This window comes from Tamandua tetradactyla, chromosome 9 (assembly GCF_023851605.1).
Source record: "Tamandua tetradactyla isolate mTamTet1 chromosome 9, mTamTet1.pri, whole genome shotgun sequence".
NCBI classification, from domain to species: Eukaryota; Metazoa; Chordata; class Mammalia; order Pilosa; family Myrmecophagidae; genus Tamandua; species Tamandua tetradactyla.
Window position 1 is genome coordinate 104,231,889 of NC_135335.1, and position 20,030 is coordinate 104,251,918.

The following is a 20,030-nucleotide window of genomic DNA, read 5'->3' on the forward strand; positions in this document are numbered from 1 at the left end:
AATGAGGATGACACCCCTAATCTGATGTTGAAGAAACAGTTTAGCTGAGTGGTTAAGAGTTCTTGGGAGTCATGTTGCTTGGGTTTAAATCCCACCTCTGCTCCTTAGTAGCCATGGTTTAGTTAAGTTCTGTAACCTCTCTGTGTGTCAGTCTCCTGAATTGGCACAGTAAGGGTTGTTGTGAGGTTTAAATTAGATAATACAAGTAAAATATTTAAACAATACAGATTATGAGGTTCAGAGATGAATAAGTAGGAGCCTTTGCTTTCATAGAGTTTAAATTTTAATGAGAAAAGACACTTTAGCAAGTGGGTCATCTTAATATAATGTGATAACATTTAAGATAGTGTTAGACATAAAGTATTTTGAGAATACAGAAAAGGGGCATTTAACACACCCTGACTAATTAGAATGACTTCTTCAGAGAGATGATGACTAAAGTCCCAGACAGGAGGGGGTGGATGGACAGAGACTTGCCAGGCAGAAGAAACAGTGTAAATAGATGTAAAGGAACATGTATTTCACTACACATCCTTCTCATTTGAGTTGATGTGGGATGGAGACTGATGAGTGAATTTAGGTGACCTCATCTAAAGCTTTACCGTATGGAGACCTGGGGGCTAGAGCCCTGGATGCCCATCCCAGCACCTCTCCTTACAAGCCGTGTGGCTGCAGGCAAGACCCTCACCTTCTCCAAGTCCTCACCTCTCCATCTGAACAATGAGTTTAGGACTCTGTCCAAGCACCCATAGTCAGCATGTTGTGTTTATGGTAAAGTCTACAGCTGGTTATGCAGCTGCTATAGACCATGATTTAGAGGTTCTTGACAAGCGCAGGAAAGTGTCTGCTCTTCTTTCATGCTTCCCATCTGGAGTTTTCTCACGTCTTTGCCAAATTCTCCCAGCTTCTTGGTACAGAGACATCTGCAGCCTGGTTCCAGAGAGGGTCATGCTTCAAGTTTAGCTTTTTGGGGCGCATTCTCCAGTGTGGGAATCATGAGGGTTCTTGCTCACTTGGTTTCCATCAGAGCCAGCTGGAATTTGGTAGGCAGACCACCAGCTCTGACTAAGGAGAGAAGAAAGGGAAGGAGGAGGGCATGGTATTTCCCATAAGCTCTTCCTGGAAGCTGTGTATTCCTTTTTCTTTTAAATGTCATTGGCAGAAGTCAATAGTATGGGCACACCAATTACATGCCTCACTTTCCTTATGTGTAGAATTGGATAATAAAGTTTACCTTTTTGAGTTTTAGAAAGGATAATGTAAAGCTAAATAAGGCAATGTGAAAATGCTCTATAACCACCCCCAGCATGGTACAAGTTAATGCTAAACAATGATTTGTTTTTTACATTTTATTAATTATTTTCTCTCATGAAAATGGGCAGAGCAAATACATTTTCAATGGAATAGGAATTGCTTTGGAGACAGAAGTTTGATCTAGGGTCAAATATGGATCTTTGACTTATGAAATCAATCAGAAAAACCTCAAAGGCAGATATTCAAATGAGAATTTCTTAATTGCAATTGGGAAGATGATGTACTCCATTGAAGGGGCTTTTCCTTGGTTATTTTAACATCACCGGCCTTAGCACAAATCTATATAGGTAGAGGCATTCATAACTAACAAGTAATAAAGAAATCTTCCAAGACTTTCTGCATTGGAAGGACTATTTGAGTCAGGCAAGAAGGGTCTTTTAAAAAACCCAAATCCATTGCCTATTTTGCCTAATAAGGAAATACTTTATAGCATTTGATGTAGTGCTCTGGGGAAAGAATCAGCATTTTTTCCTCTTGATTTTAATGGGACTTAATGTAATAGGAATGGATTGTAGTAAATATTGCATATAATTACTTATTAGACTTGTAAAAACCTCCTATTGCCAAGGTCTCTGGCTATATGGGCAGAGTTGGAATTTTAGGCAGTAAATACAACATGACTCAGAAAACATAGTTGCAAGGTCATTCTATCAATGGCCCTATATTAGTTAGGGTTCTCTAGAGAAACAGAATCAACAGGAAATATTTGTAAATATAAAATTTAAAAAAGTGTCTCATGTGACTGCAGGAACGCAGAGTCCAGAATCCACAGGGCAGGCTGTGAAGCCGATGACTCTGATGGAGGGTCTGGACGAACTCCACAGGAGAGGCTCATCGGCTGAAGCAGAAAGAGAGCCTGTCTCTTCTGAATCCTCCTTAAAAGTCTTCCAGTGATTAGATTAAGCATCACTCATTGCAGAAGACACTCCCCTTGGCTGATTACAAATGGAATCAGCTGTGGATGCAGCCGACATGATCATGATTTAATTCTATGAAATGTCCTCATAGCAACACACAGGCCAGCACTTGCCCAATCAGACAAACAGGTACCACCACCTGGCAAAGTTGACACATGAACCTGACCATGACAGGCCCCAATGTAAATTTTGACCCTGCATGGGACAAGAAAGTAAACTTTCTGGGGAGAAAATGGCCAGGGTAGGAGATGATGGCTTGTTTTAAGAATTTGCCGGTACCTTAATTGGGAAGGGCACTTTGCTGTAAGCAAGGAGGCCTCTGTAACTCTTGGTACTTGCAGTGTATGACTATTGCATTTTGGTCATGTAAATCAGATGCTAGCTCACAGAGGGGTTGATTCCATGGCTCAGGGACTCAGGGGATCTCTTGAAGTAACTTTTCTCCTTTCTCAGGGAAGGAGTAGGAATGGATCATAATAAACTAATTTTTAATTTTCTTGTCATGTTGAACTAGGCACACTGAAAAAGAGATGCTTAAAATATACTTAGAAGGAGTCATATTTGGATACAAACACTGATCCTGTGGGTAAATTGCCTATATTTCTGAATCCTGCCAGGTTATTTTGAGGATTGTAGGAAACCAATTAACACACAGTAGACAATAAATTTACCTTAGAGTTAGCTGAGGGGTATCATAGAAAAGAACACTAAATCTAGAAAATTATACCCCTATCTCTGTCTGGTAAAGAAAATGGGGCTTTATACTAAATATGATGATGTTATATTTTGAATTCTGAAGATACCATATTCTCTTTTTGCCTCAAGCATTGTAACCCAGCTAAAGAGGTTGGGTTATGAAACAAAATATTCTCTGTAGGAAGAAGATTCTTCTAGTTTCATTTCTGTACTTTCCTTATTTTAATTCACTTTCAGTTTTGGGTATTTTATGGAATCCCTGAAAAAATTTGATTTGGTGGTTTAACTAGAAATGTTTTATCCTTAGGCAGAACTGCAAACAAACCTTATTAAAGAATCAAGAGTACAGCCTTATACATCACTTCCCAGTGTGGTGCTTTGACCCCATAGTGTATTTGGGTAATTCATTCCACTGTTGAGCAATACCTTTCCACTCAGCAAATTATTCTTTCTTGAATAACTTCAACTTCTTAGAGTGCAATTTAGATTTTTCAAAATTTGACATATAGCCATTTAAAACCTATATTCTTGACTCTGGGACAAGTGTGATATATATATTTGGATCTTAGTGGAAGTAAAATACCACTAGAATTCCACTTTAAATAAGGCCCATCTTTTATTTGAAGAATATCATTTCTTTTACATATTAATTTTTCTCCAATTTAAACTTTTGAAATCAATTATTTTAATCTTTACACCTAGGAATTTAGTTATAACTGAAACCTGTTTAATTTCTTCATCTCTCTCTTCTGTTGTAGAAATCAAAACTGTCAATTCATTGAAGTTAAACATATTATTGGTATTTCCATTTTCGTCTACCAAATGCCCACAGGAAGATATCAGGTTTTTTCTATGGAAGTTTATTTTATAATAACCCAGTTGAAATGGAAAAGACTGAATTAAGAATCAGTAATTCAGTCAAGAAACTCAAATAGATTCACAATATACCACAGCTTGATTGAATTAGTCCCTTGATAGTCAATTCTCTACCCACATAAAATAATAAATGAAAAATCCTTTTGTCAAACAATTTGAAACAAAACTTAAAAAATCTTAAAGTCCTTTGATTAGTAGGAAGAACTCTGATTTTACTCCCACTTTCTTCTCTACAGATATGACTTTTAGAGAAGTACTTATAAAAATGTTTCATCTAAAACTTTTTGCATCATCAGCCTTGAAATGAGACAAAGCAGCAGCCCACCATCCTGTTTCTATGTAAAAATTGTTTATCCCCTCTGAATGTTTCAAGCAATAGACTTCAATGTTTTTGATGCAACTTTATTATAATACACAAGGCTGTGTTTCAAGTTTCTGGGTCTGCTAGGAATACAATTTTATTTGCCTTAATGCTACAACAAAAGAATTAAAATAACACATTTGTAGGGACTTTTGTAGTTTACAAAGTATCTTCACCTTGAAACACCTGGTTCAGGGAGATATTATTTCTTTTCTCAGATAAGGAAAAGGAGGATCAGGGGTTGAGGAATGGGTTGAGAAATGTGTCCTAGGTCACCCAGAGAGAATGGTAGAGCTGTGCCCAAATTAGGTTTCCTGTGTCTCAAATTCATATCGACAGCCTATTGTATTTAAGTCTGTGAAAGCCCAGTTTCAATAGATTCATGGTGACATTTGAGTCATTTCCTATAAAGATCAACCTTTACCTTTGGAATTGCTGTGGCCAACTTTTGTTTCATAGTCATGTGTTGCTTATCACAATGTCTTGTGTTTCTATTGTTCCTTTCTCTGAGGAAATCCAGGCACATACCAGACACTCAAGTCTAATCAGCTCTGATAGCAGAGAAGCAGGACTGGACTACCGTGGAGGTTATTTGGCACTTGCCCAGTGGCTGTGGGGTAACTCATCTATTTCTGGCATTCCTTGAGTAAGAATGGATTTTAGTGTCCTGCCACCTTTGGTGTGCTGGATACTTGACTGTTTTCTCCTTTCCTCAGAGTCCTGTGTTCCCTGCTGCTGATCTGTTCGCCATCATCCCTTTTGTGCCAAACTCCTCAAGAGAGTATTAGGCACCTGCTGTTTCTAATTCTTTTGCTCTTATTCCTCAATATGTCAACCAAATATTAGCCCTGACTTTCTAAATTGTTTTCCACAAAGATCACTTCCAATATTAAGATTCCCCACATTTCCTCAGGTGTCTTTCTCTTGAGCTTATACTTGGGTACACTGTTCTTGAGACTTGCTTCTCCTTAGCTATCCTGATTTGTTTTTCTTCTAGCTTGGTAGGCACAGTTTTCTTTTTTAAGTTCTCTGGCTCTTCTTTTCCATCCAATAACAGTGGATTTAACCCATGGTCCTCTAACTCTATTTCCTTCTTCCTCTTAAAGCTAGTTACTTTTGTGGCTTCATCTCTGACCTCAGTTTTGAGTAACTCCCAAAGTCAAAACTGAAATTATGCTCTCTTTCCTGGGTTTTAGCTTGGAATATCCAGATGCCTACTGAACAGCTCCACCTAGATATGCATATTAAGCTTATGTCTAAACTTGGACTTCTGCTGAGCTCTTTCAGACTTCTTCAATGTTTTGTATTGTATTGGGTTCCTCTTTTTTTTCCTTTTTTTTACCCCCAAATGCAATATTAAACCTCTTCCTTGATAACATCTCTCACATCCACATCCCATCATTTTGGTTCCCAATGCCGTTCCTATAGTTTAGATCATTCCTACTGCAATGAGTGATCTGTCTTTGTTCGGTATTTACTCCCTAGTACACCACCTTGCATATTGTTGCCAAATGACTAGTTATCTTTTTTCATTTGATATGATCTGAGCTGCTCTTTCCCTGCCATACAGTGTTCTATGCACTTCTTTTTCCCACTTAAAATGAGGAAATTATAACTCAAATAGAAACTAGTTTGCTCTCTCACAGAAGCTTCAGACTCCCCTAGATTTTAATGGGGTCTTAGTTTCTTGATGTCCTTCCCTATTTGATTAGGAGCAGCAAGGAGAGAAAAATCATCTGCTAAATCTTATCTTCCAATGTTGTGGTTTTGCTGACTGATTCCTCTGGTTTGAAGAAATAGTTCCTAAAGTTAGCTTTGATAAAAGCTGTCTCCAGTGTAGCAGTCATTTTGTGTTAGACATGAGTGCATGTGCTGGTTGGCCTCCCAGGCAGGGTTTACAAAATTCTTTATTGCTTTTTTCCTTCTAGAGAGAGATAAGGTATAACATTTCTTATTGATTTTGGAACTGTTTCTACAATGCAGGCAAACCTCTATCTGAAAACCTTGTAATAATCACAGAAAAATGTTACCATGTGGGTTCTGGAGTCCAAGAATTTCTATAGCTTTAGATCGGTGGATTGCTTTCTTTTTATTATTCGAGGCTCTGTTAAAACAGTTCTCTCAATGGACAATGCACAGTGCAGAAGGGGGATATTAGAATTCTTTCTGCATTAATTCTGGCGGTAGACAATACCCTCAACATAAAATGCTACAGAGCCTATTTCCAGCTGTTCAAACATTTCTGTTTCCTCCTGTGCTTTGTACCTCCTCAATCTTCCAACACTCTGACTTCTGGAACGGACCCAGGATGAAAACGTAGCCATAGGATTCTGAAGTGTTATGTTTATGATCTCTGCTATACCTTCTTTTAGAATTGATTAAAAGGATAGAAAACATAAAGATCGTTTTTTTCTTTCTAATACAAACAATCTGTGGATGCGGGTAACGGGGCTGGAACTTAAAATATAGATATTACTCAGATTGATAGCCTGTTTTCTGCAGAAGTGGCCTTTGCTATCTGTTTATCCTGACCGCTGGGGAAAGAGGCCAGGAAATGTTTCCAAAACATGGACACATCAACTGAAACACATACGTGGATATGTTCAATGAATACTCCTCCCCCACCAATGGAGATGTTATACAGCTCTATTTCTTCACTTTTTATAAATAATTGAAGTTACTCCCCCAGTTTTTCTAGGTAATTAACTGGAAATAGTTTTGATTATTACTACAACAGAAGTCTTGAACTTTTACAAAATACTTTTTCTTCAGAGGAAACTTTGGAGGCTGAATGATATAGTAAAAAGAGTTTAAGTTTGAAGTTAGATCTAGCTTAAATATGTTTCCTTATATGAGGAGCTGAGTTACTTATTCTCTGTGATCCAATTTCCTTCTCTTTAAATGGCAATAATAACTCAAATCTTTCCATGGTATTATGAGGCTCAAATGAGAAAATTTATGGGCAAAGTGTGTGGCAGGAAGTTGATGGTCAATAAAATTTAGTTCCATTCATGGCCAGAGACTGCTGGTTGTCTACCCAATATCCATATCTCCCTTTCAATTAATACCAGAAGCCTGATTTTATTCAGAAGGCAGTATGCTCAGTAATGAGGTCATAGTTCCCAGATGTCTTTGCTGCTAGAAATGGCCTTATGACTAAGTTCTAGTCAAGGAAATGTAAAAAGAAGTTGTTGAATGGGAATTCTGGGAAAGTACCTTCAAAGAGGAGCAATCAGTTAACGCAGGCTTTTCTATCCCTTCCCTCCTTCCTACTGCTTTCCCTAGAAAGCAGACATGACAGCTGGAGTTGCAGTAGTTATCTTGAACTATGAGAGAACCTTAAAGGTGAAGCCATGAGGGTGGAGAAGGATAGGTATCTGGATCCCTGATGATGTTTTGAGGATGCGATACCAGCCTATGACTGCCTACCTTTGGCCACTTAAAGAAAAAATGTATGCTTAGTACATTTCTATCTTATTGAAGCATCTGCTATTTATGGCCTCCGTTATTAAGTGGTAGAGTACAATTTCTAACCAATACAGATTTTCCTTTTACCTGTATGCTTTTATTTAATCCTCACATTTATTCTGTGAGTTAGTGTAGTTCTTCCTGTTTTACAGGTAAAAAAACTGAAATAGAGAGAGTTAAGTATGTGCCTCTCACAGCTGTTTTGTGCCACTGCTGTTTTCTGTCTGTATTAGTCATTATGCTTACAATTTGGAAAGATAATCTGTTGTGTTTTCCCCAGATTCTTCTTTCTCAGGTCTTATGGGCATTATTGCATGGTGCTTAAGAGTTCAAATTCTGGTGACAGTTTTCCCATCTTTGAATCCTGGCTTTGCCACTTACTGCTGGGAAACTTATGTGCAAGCTGCTTAACCACTCTGGGCCACAATTTCCCCATCTGTAAAATGGGGATAATGATAACCTCAGAGTTGGTAATCAGGGTTAAATGAGTTAATAGATAAGAAATGCTTAGAAAGTGCCTGGCATATAGGAAGTGCTATTAAATGTTAGCTATTACCATTTCCTTTTCTATAGTAGACAGACAAATTCACTGATTGGGTATGAAGTTTCTGTTAAGATGATAGGGTGGGACAGCTGATCTTTAAGTGGTTTACCATATTTCTGATATTATTGTTTTGTATCAGTGTTAGAGGTTTTGGATATTCATAGCTAATTCAGTGATCTTAGCTAATCCTGATACCTTTTTGAGAACACAAGGGTATGGGGAAAGGCTGTCTGTAATGGCAGATGTGAAGGGACGAGGGGTCCCAGGAATCCTCAGTGATGGGAAGTGAGGTCCTTTTTATGCAGGAAAGGGGAAGAGGTGGCTGACAGGAGTCTGCTAGGGAATATGGAGGCACAAGAAAAGAAAAATTAAGCTAGAATAAATGCTCAATAAATTATGTCCAGACCTTTGAGAAGAAAAAGACATGTTCCACACCAGCGGTAACAGAGATAAAAAGAGACAGGAAGACTAAAAGGGAAGGAATACAATCTAGAAAGGGGAGGAAAATCCACAGCATGGTGAATTATGTATTGAACAAACGTTGAGTCATTGGGGGTTTCAAATAATGCCAAGCTGAAGTAGATGCATGGAAAAATGAAAGTAGGGGGAACAAATAGTAATTGTTTCCTGTGGGAACATTCTCTAAAAATATTCCTTTTTATATGGCTCTTTTTGAAAATGGTCATATCTTTATATGGCAAGGTATACCTTGCCAAAGACCTCCGAGGAAGAGTTATGAAAGCCCCACGTGCCTGGAAGAGAGGAGAAGGCAGTCAAAAGATGCTCCTTCTCTTTGTGTTTGGCCATCCCCTCCCTTCCCCACCCCTGCATGCAGTTCAGACCCACCCCACCTCACTGATGTTAGGAGTCTCTAAGATTTCTTGGGATCTGTTACTTACCTATGTTTGCCAGTTTTGATGCTCTCTGTACTTTCCTCATAGAATTTGCTATTGAACTCTTAAATCTAAATGGGCTACTGCTCACATCCTGCCAATCAGTGAAAGAGAAGTGGGGGTGACTGCACCAGTCAGGTAGGTGGAGGGGAGCATAGTAGGTGACAATAACAGGGAACAGGCATGATCCCAGGATTTGCCTCAAAGGAAGCAGGGCAGGAGAGACGTCATCCTGAGCCGTGAAAGCAGAAAGGCTAGTGAGAGTCTCCTCCATACCTGCCTGCTTCATATGACCAGCCACACTGGGACAATTTTTGTGTCTTTTATACCTGAGTTTTAAGTTTCTGCTGAGGTTTATTCTCTGAGATAAAGTGGGTACCTCTGTTTTCAGTGGGGTTCAGCTCAGCTACTCCATGGGTGGGAATAAATCCAGCATACTGTGTCATTGCTTAATAAGCCCTTTGTTTTTAAAAAGTTCAGTGGTTCCTCATCCCTGCCCCCCCTTCCCTTAACTCTGTCACATGGCCAGTATCATATGTTCTGAACAGATGTTCTTCTCAGGCAGAGGGAGAAAGGTAAGAATGAGTCAGCTTGGATGAGAAGGCAGATGGAGGTGCCTTAAAGTGTTTCTTACCAGCTCCTAGGAAGCTTTCCCAAGTTCCGGTAGTAGAGATGGCTCAAGGCAGTTGGGACATAACCTGTGCTCTGGAAACAGCTGAAGGAAGACTTTGGGAACAGAAGGAGAAGGGCATCGGATGCCAAGAGAATTCAGGTACCTTTGGCCCTACACATTGACCTTCTCCTCCCCCAACATCCTGGGGAATTGTAGTTTGCCACTGTCCAAAGCTAGTTTAAAAATATTGCAGGACATCCCTCCTTGTTTATCCCATCCAAGTGGTGCCTGGATCCATTGGAAAAGAATTCTCCAAGTTGAGCTGTAAATATTGAAAGATGTCCTTTTTAGTAACATAAATAATTTTGCAGTGTTTGTGTGTATGCATGCATAAAATTAGTTTAAAAGATGTTTCATCCTCTAGGCTATTGCCCAGGAGTCTTTTAGTTAACTACAGGAGACCTTTGGAAAAGATATTCTAGGGATTTGGTATTCTTAAGGACTAGAACCACTCAGTGGAAGTTTCCCTCATGAAGCTATCTGTGCTTTTAGGGGAAAGAAGAATCTGAATCCCCAAATGACTCTTCTACTTCCCCATATGGCTCATATCTCAATTTTGAGGCGGTTAAGGGATCACAGCTTGGTAATATGTTTTGGCTCTTTTCAGTCAGGGTTCTTTTTGGTTGGTGTTCAAGTCATCTTTTGTTGCATAATAAAACCCCCAAATATAGTGGCTTAAAACAACAATGATCCTTTAGTTTGTTCATGACCTTCCAATTTTGGCAGGGCTTAGCAGGAACAGTTTATCTTGCTCCACATGGTGTCACTTGGGGACGTTTGAGGTCTGGAGGTGACTCAAAGTCTTGTTCAGTCACATGTCTAAAGGATGCTGGCTCTTGGCTGAGATATTACATGGGGCTATCAGCCAGAACACCTACACATGCTGTCTCCATGTGGCTGCTTGACTTTCTCACAGCATGGTGGCTAGTTTCCAAAAGACAGCGTCCCAACTGAACAAGGCAGAAACATGGCATTTTTATGACCCGATCTCAGATGTTATTTACCACCATACTCTATTGGTCAAGGTAATCCATTATCATTTCTGAAAATTTTTTTCTTCAGCATTTCACTTCTTATGGCCCCTTCTGAAGGAACATTTATCATCCATTTATCAGATCACCTTTTCATCAAATATATAATTTTCCTTTTTAATATTTTTCCTTCTCTTTTCAATTTTCCCCTGCTTCTGGGAGAAATTCTTCTGGTTGTCTTCTATATATGACTTGATTATCTGTACTTTCAATTCAGCTTTTTCTGAGATTGAGTCAAATCTTCTATGTAATTTGTAATAAAAGGATGTAATAAAATCCTTTCCTTAACTCTGCTGGCTTATTTTTTCTTATTTTTATGAAAATAAGATACTGCTTTCCTTTTTACCTAAGAGTTAAAGTATTGTAGTAACTTTGTTAAGAAAGTAAAGCAAATGCTCCCCTAAATGTGCTGTCTTCTGCCAGTTTTGTGCTATGTCTACCTCCTTCTTTCATGCTGTAGAATACTTTCATGGTCTTTGACTTTTTTGTTTTCTTTTTACTTGTCCTTGAATGAAAGGAGAATTGTTCTAGCATGGAGTGGCCATAGAAATCTGAGTGTGCTTGCTTGGGTCCTCTCATGTTTACCTATTTGCAGTTAGATTCATCTTCTCATATGTTAAGCTTGGGGGTTGGGTGATACATGATGCATGATACTTTTAGAGATCTAGTGGCCTGGGGGATACTGAGCAAGAACCTGGCCTCCTGACTAGTCACAGTAAGAAAAATTCTCTCTGTGAAGCTTATTCACTGTGTTTGTTGAGTTGGTATACCAGTTGCCAGTTTTCCACAACCAGAGTTTACTAAAGGGCATGGGCTGTCCATGTGTCACTTCTTTCCTGGAACAATTGGCTGCTGTGTCAGAGAAGGTTCTACTGAAGGGAGAATTGAGAGATTGAGTCCTGCTGGAATAAGAAAGATCCTTATCCAGAGAACTCCCTCCTGTTTCAACTTGCAGGCTTTAGGTTTGGTGTGGCTGTATTTGTTCTTGGGCCACATGGCTCAGCTAATTCGTAATGCTGCTCATCAGCTGGGGAAAAATAGATACTGAGTGAATGGCTTCCTGGCTGCCCCTCAGCCTGCCCTGGCCTCCAACTCTCACCCTTCGAATTAAGGATGGTAGAGTGTTCTGACAGATTTTCTTTGCTTACATGAAGTGGTCTTGCACCACTTCCTAGGGAAGGCGAATTATGATTCAGCAGTTGGTATATACCTTCAATCTGGATCCATCTGCCCTTAAGCAGAAATTCCTTAACCTCTGAGATATAAAAACGATGGCCTTCTCTGATCTGAAGCACAAGATATTGACCTTCACACCACCTCCAGCTTTATATTCCTTTAGTAAGATTTATTTCAGTTTATTTCACGGGTCGTGGGAGTCCTATACTCATTTCATCACCTTTCCGGAAAAGTCTGGTTTGATCTAGAGCAGGGCTTCTGAATCTTAGCAGTTTTTATTTTTTGGCCCAATAATTCTTTGTTGCGTGAACTGTCCTGTGCACTGTAGGATTCTTAAACGCATTCTTGGTGTCTGCCCACTAGATACTAGTAGCAGCTCCTCAGTTATGACAACCAGAAGTGCCTCAAAGCACTGACAAAAACCCCCCCGGAGACAAAATCATCCCTGGCTGAGAACACTGCTTTAGAACTTCCATAAAATGCCCTTATCCCTGCCATTAACAAATCATGGAATCTCAGATCTTAGAGTTGAAAGGTATCTCAGAAGACCACTTAGTCCAACCCCCTCTGTCAGGTAAGGCAGATATTGCTATTTTCACCCCCAACAATGAGGTTTCGTAATAAAGATAAGGAAGAAGAGCCAACTAGGACTTGTTTGAGGTTGTCCCATTTAAATCAGGATTCTCTAGTGAAACAGAACCAACAGGAGAGGTCTGTAAATATGTCACTTATTTCCATGCAACTATGGGAATGGAAGAATCCAAAATTCGTAGGGCAGGCTGTGAAGCTGGCAGCTCTGATGAAGGATCTGGACAAACTGCACAGGAGAGGCTCACTGGCTGAAGAAGCAGTGAAAGAATCTTTCTTCTTCCTTAAAAGCTTCCAACCAATTGGATTATCTCTTTGTGAGAGAGACAGCTTCATTGATTGCAGATGTAGTCAGTCACAGATGGAATAAACTAACTGATGACTTAATACGCCAGCCTTCCAGATTATCAACCAGCCACAAAATATCCTTGCAGCAATGATTAGGCCAATGCTACCTGACCAGACAACTGGGCATAATCCAGAACCTAGCCATCACACCGTGCTACATTTATTCATGAGAGTAGGACTTGGGTCTTTTGCTTCCTGGAGCTTCCTTATATGGTCTGTAGTCCCAGCTCAATGATAGATAAACTCTATTGATGGAGGAATCCTAGCTGGCAAGATGTCTCTAATCCTTGTTCGTTTGAAAAAAGGGGAATTGCTAAGAATGACCTGACTGACTCATAATGTACCCATATGAAGAATTACTTCCATATTCAGTTTTCCTCTGCAGGAGTGGGTGAAAATGAGTGATGGGAAGACATGAACATGAATATTAGAGTTTACTACTCTGGCCCTTAACTGGTTTTCATCAGTGTCAAGGAAGAGCTAATTATGAAGAAATGGGAGGCAGAGGAAAAGTGATGTTTAATTTATGCTTCAGGGTTTGAGAGAGAGTCCATGATGCCAGACAGGCAAATCCTGACAGGTCTGGTGAGTGGGGAGTTAGCAGAAAAAATTGTACTTGTATAATTGTACATAAAAATAGTGCATGGGAGACAGTCCAGTTCAGTGTGACCACTGAAATGATAGTTCTTTGAAAACTGCATAGTTATTGCCATGAGTGTTTGAGTATTTTAGCTCATATAATACCCAAGAGGGGTCATTAATGGCCTCGTTTAGCTTTGGGAACAGGGGTGGCCCTTAGGGAGATGTATTTCTCAGAACAAAAAATGGCTTTTTAGTGTTAGGACCTACAGCTCCTCTTTCTTCTTCCTTCTCTAGGAAAGAAGAAATAGTTTATTGTGTGTTTGGAACATACTGAAGGGAGAAGCAAAGCAATAAATGGAATCTTCCATTGTTCATGCTGATTTAGTTTCTCAGTGTGCCGGTTTGAAAGGATGTATGTACCCTAGAAAAGCTATGCTTTCATCGTAATCCCATTTTGTAAAGGCAGCAGTTTCTTCTAATCCCTATTCAGTACTGTATGTTTGAAACTTTAATTAGATTATCTCCCCGGAGATGTGACTCAATCAAGAGTGGTTGTTTAACTGGATTAAGTGGAGATGTGTCTCCACCCAGTCTAAGTGGGTCTTGATTAGTTTACTGGAATCCTATAAAAGAGGGAACATTTTGGAGAAGGAAGGATATTCAAAGAGATCAGAGCAGAACGACATAGCAATGAGAAGCAGACAGTCCATCAGCCAGCGACCTTTGGAGATGAAGAAGGAAAATGCCTTCCAGGGAGCTTCATGAAACAGGAAGCCAGGAGAGAAATTTAGCAGATGACGCCGTGTTCACCACATTCCTTTGCAGGTGAGGAAGAAACCCTGACTGTGTTTGCCACATGCCCTTTCACTTGAGAGAGAATCCTGAATTTCATTAGCCTTCTCGAATCAAGGTATCTTTTCCTGGATGCCTTAGATTGAACATTCCTATAGACTTGCTTTTTTTGGCATGGGCAGGCATGGGGAATTGGACCTGGGTCTCTGGCATGACAGGGGAGAATTCTGCCTGCTGAGCCACCATGGCTCACCCCCTATAGACTTGTTTTAATTGGGACATTTTTTCAGCCTTAGAACTGTAAACTAGCAACTTATTAAATTCCCCTTTTTAAAAAGCATTCCTTTTCTGGTATATTGCATTCTGGCAGCTAGCAAACTAGAACACTCAGCAATATCTGGAAAACCTGGTTCCCAGCTCATGTATATAAAGAAAAAGCAGTCTCAAACAAGTTTTAGCAATTCTGAGATAGAAGCCAGAGCTGGTGCCCACTAGAGCTTTTACCTCTATTACAATCTTCAACCCCTAGAAATGAATGTTTACCGAGACCCTAGAGTGTGCTAGGCTCTAAGGGATATAAAGCTGTTGCATGAGACAAAGTTCCTCCCTCAAATGCTTGCAATCAATTTGGACAGAAAGATAAGAATAGATGAGAAACCTGAAACAAACCCCAACATAACAGCAACCAAAAAGTCTTAAGACAGTTTATGCTAAGTATAGACAGTGCTTCAGAGTCCAGATGAGAGAGCTATTTCTTCAAGAGGGGCTTGGAGAAGGCTTCACATGAACAGGGCTCTTGGAGCCTGGCTAGGAAGCTGTCAGAGTGATTGCATCTGCTTTATCTCATTTGATCATCACTTCAAGAAGGATGTTGTTAGTACCCTCTCATATTATGGATAAGAAAGCAGAGGCTAAAAGAAAATGCAATGAATAACCTTGTGTTTCCTACTAAGTGCCAGGCACTGCAGTCAAAATTTACAGTCAGGCTTCACTTAATCCCCACAACAATTCTATGATGTATTATCGCTATCATTGAATTTTATAGGCAAGGAAACTTATGCTTAGCACAGCTCAGTAACTTTCCCAAGACCATAAAGCTATATGATAAGTCCTAATGTTTTTCTACTTCATTACATAACTATGACTTAGACAGGCAAAGAGGAAGGGAGGGACGTTCTTGACAGGGAGAATTTCTGCATAGACAGAAAGGTACCTGGTATGTTTGGGTAACAATCCAGAGTCCATGATGGCCAAAATACTTTCTATGTACGAATAATCAGGAGATGAGTAGAGCTCAGATTTTCTTTTTTTTGAACATTAATCCAACAGGGATTTGTTAGATGGGTGAAAAGGCAACAGCCAGAGAGTGGTCAGACCAGTAGGTGAGTATCACAAAAGTCCAGGTATGAGATGATGAGAGCAGTGAGCACATAACAATGGCCAACCAGTCAGGGTTGATTGGACTTGGTCAAACAAGGAAAAGTGGGTATTAGTGTTGTGACAAAATTTTAAACATCGGTGACTAGGTGAATGATGACTGACAACTGGTAAATTCACAGGTAAATTCTAGGAGGTTATCTTTTTGTGTGTGTGAAAAAAAAAAAGAACATATCAATTTAGTTGTTGGATTGTTCTATAGGTATCAACAATCAACACCACTTGGGATACTTTGATGGAGGCAGTTTCTGTCAGATTTGCTGTATTGAAAATCAAATAATACCCTGATAACACAGAAACATTTGCTGGCCAGGAAGCTTGGCAACAAAGTTTGAACATTTGCATTCCGGGTGGAGTTGGTATCCTGAAAAAGGCTAGAATATTTTAGATGAATTTCATACAGGTTGTATTTTATGAGTTAAGTCAACCTTTTGAAGTTCCTTTCAGTCATTCTCTATATGGAGTCTAAATTGGCTCAAACTGGTACTAGGATTGTTGAGAAATTGGGGTAGAGAGAGTATAAGGTCATGAAGTGAATTTGCTGATATCCTGATTCACCCATTCATTCAGCATTTATTTATTGTGCACTCACAGTCTTGTAGGAACTCCTCTAGGCACTGGGCACACAACAGTGAACAAAAACTCACGAAACTTACATTCTAGAACTCATGTCCTCAGCTAACTGGGCCAAGAGGAGAGAGTGCATGTGGAATTTTCTGGATGTGAGCACACATCCAGTGGTCTTCCCACCAATGTGGTAGATGGTAAGTTAAGGAAGACACATGATCTTCTATTGAATTGTACATTTTGGTCTGAACTTCACATTCTGTCAGATAACTGCACTCATGGACCCCTTAGCCTTTCCAGAGGGAAGTTGTGATGTAAACACTGAGTTGCCTTCTACTCTTGCTCCCACCCTGAGTTGAGATCCATTTTCTTTACCTTCTTTTAACTGACCTGTTTTTTCTCTGTCCAGCCAAAGTGTCTTGGAAAATGATTTACTTGGAGAAACTTAAACCACAAGAGTTTATATAAAGGGCCCCTTTATACCCCACCACACCAAGTTTAATTTGGAGGAGGCTTGCAGACTCCAGATAAAACATTTTATTCTTTATATATTTATTATAGCTGCCATGTTCTATTTTCGTGAACATGAAAAACAAGTCCTTAGCTTGAATGGAGAGCCAAATAAATTTTTTTTAACTAATAAAAGCCTCAGTTCATCAATCTTCATTGTTTTTTCTTTTTTTAAGTTTCTTTGCCCAGTTGGGTTTCAGGTCACTTCTGGTTTGTCTAATTTACACTTTAGAGGTAGATAACCTCTGAGGCTGATCTCTATAAAAGACAGAAAAGCTTCTCTCCTCATTATTCCTTGTACATGCATAGCAGGTTTTCCTTGGCGGGCTTCTCTGTCTCTTTCTCCCTGAATGCCCACTTGTCCTGGAGAGACAGACGTGCTTATTGTTCTTGGAAGAAGAAAGGGTTGGGTTACAGATTTTTTTCTGAAGAGACTGTTATGCTGGCTTTAGACCTAGGACTGTCTGTTCAAGTCTTAAGGTTTTCCAGGGTTACCAGGGATACCTGCTATCCCTGCTCGGATTTGTCTCTCTGCAAGTAGTTGAGGAGAACTAGTGCTGGACTAAGGAATAAAAACCCTGGATTCAGCCGCATTAATGAACAACATTGAACAAATCCCTTAGCTATTCAACATTTTGCTTTTTTAATCTATAGCAAAGTGAATGATATCACTTCCTTAGAGAATTACTGTAAAGATCAAGTATGACAGTAGATGTGAAAGGCATATAAATTGCTCCAGGTATATAAATGTGTGGGTGCATCCTAATTTGGTCTGATCCAGCATTCTGATAATCTGCATGTTTCAGTGTTCCTTATGATGCAGTGGCAACCCATTGTCAATGCTTAGTGTTAGTCAACGGACATGGAGAGATGGGGGGGCAGTGAGCAGGAGGGCAGTAGGAGAATGGCTAGGACTGTGGGGGACAAGCAAATGTAAGGGGATTTTATAGTGAGAGGGCTGCAGGCAGATGCTGAGGGGCTTGTGTTGGGGAGGAACTTTTTTTGACGACAGGTTCAATTGTGATGTTTTGGGGTAAAGGCAGGGAGAGAGCTCCTTTCCACACTGCTGGACAGAACATAGCATGGATTCTGCTTGGTGAGGGCTGGAAGGCCATGTTCTCTGGGGGAGTGCCAGAAGCACCCCTGTCTTAAGTTTCCTGTTGTCAGAGCGGGCTTGGGCACTAGCAAAAGCACCAGGCTCATGTCGTTTTTCTCTGGGGGCCTTCCGGAAGTGGATATGATGGAGCTTTGAGAGAAAGATTGTGAGGATTATTTGTGAGCTTACAGAAGACATGCACTGGGTCTCAACAGAACTAACTGGTGAGAGTATGATGGGAGGCTGGAGGGCTTATCTATTCCGATGGGAGCAGCAGATACTGAAATTGAGTTATTCATCTGCTACACAGGGTAGTGAGACCTGGGAGGTGGAATGACTCAAACATAGAAGATCATCATTAGGAAGCACCTCTGAAAAATTAATGTAGAGGCAGAAAAGAATGGACATTAGAGTTAAACAAATCGGAACTAAAATTAATACAGCCTTGGGCACTCATATTATCTCTTTAAAATGAGAATGCATCACTTACCCTGTAGAACACTAGGGAAGATTAGAAATGGTATGTAAGACTCGTCGTGAAGTACCTGCATATGATAAGAACTCAGCAAATAACATCTTTATTATTAATACCTTGCAAGGCCAGGCTTCACGTTTCAGTGGTGTCACTGCAGCTATTGGGACCTGTGCCTACTGACATGTGAACTCTCAGAAATTCCCTAGTGTTTGGGCCCAAGGACTAAAGCTGGGGTGTGCTGAAGAAGTGGACTTGTTACCTGACCTACCTTCTTGTCCCCAGGCTACCATGCATATTAGTTTCTTATTGCTGCTGTAACAAATTACCACAAATTTACTGGTTTAAGACTCAAATTTATTATCTTACAGTTATGGAGGTGGGAAGTCTAAAATGGCTCGGCAAGACTGCATTTCTTTGGAGACTCTAGAAATCTGTTTCCTTACCTTTTTCAGCTTTTAGAGGCTGCTTGCATCTCATGGTTTGTGATCTTTTCCTCCATCTTCAAAGCCAGCAGCTAGTATCTCCAACTTTCTCTCTTACTTTCTGATTCTACTTCTTCTGTCACATCTCCTTCCTCTGATTCTAGCTCTCTTGCCTTCCCTTCTCTTATAACAACTCTTTTGATTACTTTAGGTCCACTGCGTAATCCAGTATAATCTTCCCAGTTCCTGATCCTTAACTTTATCATATTTGCAAAGTCCCTCATAAAGTAACATATTCACAGCCTCCATGGATCAGGACCTGGGCAACTTTGGTGGTGGTGTGGAGGGCATTATGCTGTGTATGGCACATGCTTCTTCTAAGTTGAGGTTTGAAAGCAATTCTCCACCCACAAGCCAAGTTAGGCAGCTGGAAAAAGACTACGTTCTTACTAATGCTTCCACTGCAAATCTTGTAATATTTGTGTGTATCTCTCACATTCATTGTAAGCAACTTTACAGTGATTGTGTCTTGCTAATAAGCTTCTTGTCCTCTCCCTCTTAGTTCCTAGCAGAGTGCTTTGCGCATAGTGGGTACTCAGTGCATGTGTTTGTTGAATAAAGAATGAGATACAAAAGCACCTGGTTTATATTTGGGCAATCCCTTCAGTTTTGAGGGGAACCCTGTGTAGTAGTCAGGTTCAGGGGTTAACTTGGCCAGATGATGGTGCCCGGTTGTTCTGTTGCTGTGGACATAAATCATCAGCATGTGAAATTCATCTATGGCTGATTACATGTGTGGTTGGCTAAGGGCAGTGACTTCCACAATGAGTGACAATTATTTAATTAGCTGGTGGCTTAAAAGAGAGAGGGCCGGAGAAAGCTTAGTGGCTCAGACACAGACGTTTGGAGAGGCAGAAAGGAACTGCCACAGGAAAAGCTATTTGAACTCAGAAGCTGGGAGGGAAAGCCACCGACATTGCCGTGTGCTTTCCCTAGTGTCAGAGAAAGCCAGAGGAAAGCAGCTGCCTTTGCTTAGAGGAACTGTAAAATTGTAACTAAAGAAATCCCCTTTATAAAAGCCAGTCCATTTCTGGTGTATTACATTTTGGTAGCCTTCGCAAACTAAAACACCCTGGAAAAGGCAAAGACCCTGAGGGTGGATGGCATGGGCAAAACCAGGACTTACTGTGAGTTCGCTTCCTTAGGGTGTCTTGAAATGACTGATTTTGTAGAAAATCCTCCTGATTAGTCACAGTAATGATGC